Source organism: Schistocerca serialis, chromosome 7, assembly GCF_023864345.2.
Source record: "Schistocerca serialis cubense isolate TAMUIC-IGC-003099 chromosome 7, iqSchSeri2.2, whole genome shotgun sequence".
Taxonomy (NCBI): domain Eukaryota; kingdom Metazoa; phylum Arthropoda; class Insecta; order Orthoptera; family Acrididae; genus Schistocerca; species Schistocerca serialis.
Window position 1 is genome coordinate 516057879 of NC_064644.1, and position 6946 is coordinate 516064824.

Below are 6946 nucleotides of genomic sequence, written 5' to 3' on the forward strand. Positions count from 1 at the left end.
TAAGAACCGTCTACCCATCAAAGGGTTTGGGCTTGGGGGTGAAAAACCAGTGTAGACCACAACTTGCGAATGCCCGTACTTCAGACATTCAGAATTTGAGAACTAGAGCACTCAATCACTTGCAACAAACTTTACACATAATTTTAAACCCTGACGAAAATTTTCTCACCGACAACCTCCAAAAAATGAAAGAAAAAAAAGTTTGTCGCTTACTACATTTTCGCTATCCAGACATTAAAAATGCCGCATGAAGCATGACGTTTCAATTTATTTCTTCTTTACTACATGTCACGTTTGGCACAAAGTTTGTGTCATTTGGTCGCAGTGAGCAGAACACAACTGCGTACAAATCTGCAGAGAACTGCAAGAAAGGCCTGAAAGTGAGCCAGACTTTCATTCGAGGATTATTACTGGTTGCGAAAGCTGGGTGTATGGATACGACCCCGAAACCAGACAGTAATAGCCACAGTGGAAGAGTCCACCGTCACCCCGTACCAAGAGAGCCCAGAAAGTGAAGGTTTATGTGAAATCCATTCTCACCTGTTTCTTCGACATGCAAGGAATTGTTCGAAAGGAGTTTGTCCCTCCTCGTCAGTGCGTCAACTCATTGTGCTAGGCTATTCAGGGAAAACCTAAGAAGAAAACGTCCAGAAGAGACGTGCGCGGGTGACTTGTTGCTCCAACATGAAAATGCGAAGTCACGCGCTGCGTTGATTTAAAGGAGTTTTTAGCGAAAAACAAAATGACCGTTCGTCGTCCCCCGACCTGGCACCGAGTGACTTTCTTTTTAGTCCTCAAGTTAAACGGCAGAAGTTTCCACACAGTAGATGGAACCCAATCAAACTCGCAAGTGGTACTAAAGTGTCTCACGAAAAATGCATTGCCGGGTAGTTTCAGTTGACGGAACAATCGTCATAAGCGGTGTATACAGTCCCAAGATGACTGCTTTAAAATTGCTGGTGGTCAATAAGGCCCAGGTAAAGCGCAATTTTATTTATTGCAATATCCCGACAACCTTTGGGTAGCATCTCATAGCATTCGTATTGACACTAACCTGTGCCACAACCATAAATTTCTACTTCTAACAGAATCATCAGTGCAGATACTTTTGCATGCTGATGGCTTCTATACCTTCAATACTGCTGAATGATAAAGCGGTACAGATACTGCCGTGCACTATTGAAATGGAAAAGTGATACGTGACATTGTAATTCCTCTGTTGTTATAAACTGATGTATTCAAAATTTTCTATTTCATTTTTTCACTTCCAGCATCATTGACCGTCCCCCCAAATATGAAAAGCATAACATTAGTGACGTATCCACAACAGCCTTGAAATTGCAGAGGTCGCGCCGCATGTGATTAAAGTATTCACAGACGGGTAGAAATCAACTAACAAAGGGCCATCTTTCGTTTTCTTCTTCAAGGAGGAGGATGATACTGGCTCTGTCAAAGTAAATCTGTGTGTGCTGCAGAGACATCACATAAGCTTTCCGGTTGGTCAGTCGTTAGCGATGAACTTGATCTTGGTCATATATGATTCATTAATTATTTTTTTTGTGTCTAGGGCACTCAACTACTAAGGTTATTAGCACCCAGTCACAAACGTTGTTGCACTAATAGCGTAGAAAAACGCAAGGGGGCAACACCAGAAAGTACTTACAAAGACGCAGATAAACAAAATAAAAGAGTTAGATCTAAGGACAAGAGCAGCTGCTCGAGCGTCATCAGCTAAAAGTTCCTGTAAGGTAGACGGCAGACACAGGACAACACGAGAGTGAATAAAACGGGGCCAGGACAATAAAACATGGCGCACCGTCAATGGATGACCACAGGGGCACTGCGGGGCGGGGTCACCGGACAACAAGTAGCGGTGGCTAATTCGGCAATGCCCAATCCGCAACCGGGCCAAAATGACCTCCTCTCGCCGGGAAGGGCGTGAGGAGGTCGTCCAAGCCGTCGGGATGGGTTTGATGGCCCTATGCTTATTTTCATGGAGAGAGGACCAAGCCTCATGCCACAATGATGAAACGCGCCGACGAAGAACCCCACTAACATCAGTTGATGGGACGCAAAAGGAAGCTGTCCGAGGCAGGAGGACAGCAGCCTTGGCCGCAACATCAGCAGCTTCGTCCCCAGGCACACCAACGTGGCCAGAAATCCACAAAAAAGGGACACGAGCGCCGATATCAGCTAGCGACTGAAGGGACCGTTGAATTCGTTGCATGAGAGGGTGGTCCGAATATGGGTGACGGGGACTGTGAATGGCATAGGGAGAATGACGATGGCGGCGGATATACTGAACAGCCTGACAGAGAGCAAAAAGCTCAGCTGTAAAGCTTGAACCCTGGTCAAGGAGCCGGTATTGAAAGGTATCGTCCCCAACGACAAAGGCACATCCGACGCCAGCAGTAGTCTTGGAGCCATCTGTGTTAATAAAGTTACTAGCGAGCCTTGAACGAAGTTCGACAAACCTCGAGCGGCATATCGAATCCGCGGTCCTCTCCTTTGGGAGCGAGCTGAGTTCAAGGTGAACGCGAACCTGACCCTGGAGCCAAGGTGGCGTCGGGCTCTCGCCCACTCTAACAGTCGTAGGGAGCGTAAAATCAAGTTGCTGAAGCAGGCGACGAAAGCGAACTCCAAGAGGTAACAGGGCAGAGACATACAGCCCGTATTGTCGGTCGAGATAGTCGTCAAAGAAGGAGAAATACGACGGGTGGTCGGGCATTGACATCAGTCGGCAGGCGTACCGACAAAGCACCATATCGCGCCGGTAGTTTAGCGGTAATGTGGCAGATTCGGCATACAGACTCTCAACAGGGCTGGTGTAGAATGCTCCAGTCGCCAGACGTAACCCCCGATGGTGGATAGAGTTTAGACGGCGTAAGACGGACGGCCGGGCAGAAGAGTAGACAGAGCTCCCATAATCCAGCTTTGATAGGACGATAGAAGCGAAACAGGACCATTCGATCTGCTCCCCATGACGTACCGCTGAGAACACGGAGTACATTTAGGGAACGGGTACAACGAGCAGCCAAGTAAGACACATGTGGAGACCAGCAAAGTTTCCTGTCAAATGTAAGACCTAAAAATTTTGCTGTCTCCACGAATGGGAGAGCAACGGGACCGAGATGTAAGGATGGTGGAAGAAACTGTTTGTAACGCCAGAAGTTCATACAGACCGTTTTCTCACCAGAAAAACGGAAATCGTTAGCGACACTCCAGGAATATAGATGGTCTAGACAAAGCTGAAGACAGCGCTCCAGGAGACATGTCCTCTGAGCGCTGCAGTAGATCGTAAAGTCCTCCACGAAAAGGGAGCCTGAAACGTCAGCAGGAAGGCAATCCATTATTGGATTGATAGCTATGGTAAAAAGGGCCACGCTCAAAACGGAGCCCTGGGGCACCCCATTCTCCTGGTGAAAGGCATCCGACAAAACAGAACCCACACGTACCCTGAACATTCGATCCATTAAAAATGCATTAATAAAAAGAGGGAGGCGACCGCGAAGGCCCCAAGTGTGCATGGTGTGGAGAATTCCCTCCCTCCAACAAGTGTCGTAAGCTTTCTCCAAATCGAAGAACACTGCCACCATCTGGCGCTTACACAAAAAATTGTTCATAATGAAGGTCGACTGGATAACTAGGTGGTCAACAGCAGAGCGGCGCCTACGCAAGCCACATTGGACATCGGTAAGGAGGCGTCGAGATATTCAAGGAGCCAAACCAATCGAGAATTTACCATGCACTCCAACACCTTGCAGACGCAGCTGGTAAGGGAGATGAGGCTATAACTGGAAGGAAGGTGTTTGTCCTTTCCTGGTTTGGGTATGGGAACAATAATTGCTTCATGCCAGCGTGTGGAGACATGACCTTCAGTCCAGATGCGATTATAGGCGCGAAGCAGAAAACCTTTACCTGCAGGAGAAAGATTCTTCAGCATCTGAATATGGATACCATCGTGGCCCAGAGCAGAGGATCGAGACCGGACGAGTGCACTTTCGAGTTCCCGCACGGTGAAGGTGGCATTGTAACTTTCACGATTCAAAGACTGGAAAGAAGGTGGCCGTTCCTCCTCTGCTTGTTTTCGGGGGAGGAAGGCAGGGTGGTAATGGGCAGAGCTCGAGACATCCGCAAAAAAGCGGCCGAAGGCATTTGAGACATCCTCAGGATCCACAAGGACTTCATTCGTTGCAGTCTGGCCAGAAATCGGGGAGTGGACATTGGTGCCATATAGCCGGCGCAGGCCACCCCAGACGTCCGAAAAAGGAGTAAAACTGTTTAATGAGCTGGTGAAAGCCACCCAGAAAGCCTTTTTGCTTTCTTTGATAACACGACGACATTATGCACGGAGTCGTTTGTAACTGATACACTTCGCCATCGTAGGGTGGCGTTGGAAGGTGCGTAAAGCATGACGCCGAGCACGAATAGCGTCGCTGCATGCTGTAGTCCACCAGGGGACTGGGACTCGACGTGGAGAAGAGGAAGTACGAGGGATGGAGTATTCAGCAGCAGTGAGAATAACGTCCGTGCGGTATGCGACCTGACTATCGCAGCTGGAGAAATTTTGATCATGGAAGGTCGCCAGGGAGGTGAAAAGCCTCCTGTCGGCTTTGGAGATGTTCCAGCTAGTGGCACGTGGAGAAGGGGTGTGATGCAGGAGATGGATTACGCAGGGCAAATGTTCGCTCGAGTATGTGTCAGACAGAGCATACCACTCGGACCGACGTGCAAGTTGGATAGTGGATATAGAGAGGTCCAAGTGGAATAGGTATGCGTTGCGTCTGGAAGGAAGGTAGGTGCACCGGTATTTAAGCCGACTAGATTGAGGTGGTTGAAAAGGTCTGCCAAGAGGGAGCCTCTCGGGCAGGTTGCAGGAGAGCCCCAAAGGGGATGGTGGGCATTAAAGTTTCCAGTTAACAAAAATGTTGTGGGAAGCTGAGCAATCAGTTGCATCATGTCTGCCCTAGTAAAGACAGACGATGATGCAGTGTAAACAGTACGAATGGAAAATGTGAAAGTGGGGAGAGTAATTCGGACGGCAACTGCCTGCAGATCTGTGTGCAATGTGATTGGATCGTAGTAGACATCATCCCAAACCAGCAACATGACCCCTCCATGAGTCGGGAGACCTGCCACAGGGGATAGTGTGCCAGATCAATACGATCGCATGGGCGTAACTTCGTTTCTTGGAGACCTACGACAAGTGGGCAACGCATTCGGAGGAGCAATTTGAGTTCCTCTCGGTTGGACCGAATGCCACGAATTTTCCATTGAAGAAGTGCCATTAGGAAAACTAAAAGAAAAAGAAGAAACAAGAAAGGGTCACCTCGATGGCCAATGAGGGCCTGGCTTCGATAGATGGTGAGTCATGGTCCATCAACGCGTCTGCCACCTTCCTGAGCTGGTCAGGAGGGGCAGCTTCCTCCGCCGGTGAAAGGCCAGATGATCGGCTACCAGCAGTGCGGCCTGGCGAAACTGAAGATGGCCATTGACGGCAACCGCTGGGTGGCGCAGGAGAGGAAACGCGCCTCGGCGGGGATGGAGAACTCTTTTTTCTATGAGCCTTCTTTGAAGAATTACGTTTTGTCGAAAGGTTGATGGCTGTGAAGTTTGAGTACGCTAAAAATATTAGCGTGTCGGTTCTTTTTTGAAGGCTCGAGCATCTGATTTAGAGGTCCTCATCTTAGCAGTAGCAGATGATGATGTTTGAGCCTTAGGGTTGGTGGGAGGAAGAAGAGACGTTGATCGGGCGATCTTAGCACTGGCCGATCTGACGACCGAATCGCTAAATGTTAGATCGCATGTCTGTGTAACGACCTCCCTGGTAGGCCGAGGAGAGGCGAGAACGGTACTGCATTGACCTACCGGAAGCACAGTGGGCTTTCTGCTGTTGAATAACTTGCGAGCAGCCGAGGTCGACACCTTCTCTTTCACTCGAATTTCCTGTATACTTTTCTCATCTTTGTAGACGGGGCAGTCGTGAGAGGAGGTAGCATGGTCGCCCACACAACTAATGCAACGAGGAGACAGAGGTGGACAGTCACCCTCATGGGCGTACCTGCCACAGGTAACGCATTTAGCCGCACTTGAACAAGACTGCCGTGTATGGTTAAACCGCTGACATTGGTAACACCTTGTAGGACTGGGTACATACGGCCGAACAGAAATGATGTCATAACCCGCTTTAATTCGTGAAGGCAATTGCACATTGTCGAATGTCAGGAATATAGTTCGGGTCGGTATGAGGTCCTTGCGACCCTTTTCATGACCCGGTGGACGGCCGTCACTCCCTGATCAGAGAGGAAAGACAGAATCTCCTCATCAGTTAGTCCATTGAGTGACCTGGTATACACCACGCCACGCGACGAATTCAAGGTGCAGTGGGCCTCTACCCGTACAGGAAATGTGTGTAAGAGAGTGGCTCGAAGTAATTTTTGGGCCTGGAGGGCGCTCTCTGTCTCCAACAGCAAGGTACCGTTGTGCAACCGAGTTCAAGATTTCACTGGTCCTGCAATCGCATCTACACCCTTCTGAATGACGAAAGGGTTGACTGTTGAGAAATCGTGACCGTGAGATCTTGTGACAACGAGAAACTTCGGTGCTGGTGGTAGAATTTTCGGAACAAGAGTTTCATCTAGCTTTCTTTTTTGGGCAGAAGACAGGGAAGAAGAAGAGAAATACATTGCGGATGAATCCCCCATGATTGCCAGCGTCTCCGATGGGGCGCTCCTTCCTTGTGGGGATCCAGTCAGAGGGCATTCCCGTCTTAGGTGATTGTCCACACCTCAGGTTACACCTCCCGATCGAGGGACTAATCGGCACGTTCAGAAGGTAACAGTTCAGGCAATCACCCCTCCTGGCCCTGGCCTTTACCAGGGGGTACGTGCGTGCCTTACCTGTCAACCCAGGGCGGGGAATTACGCGTTACCCCGTCACCGGCTAC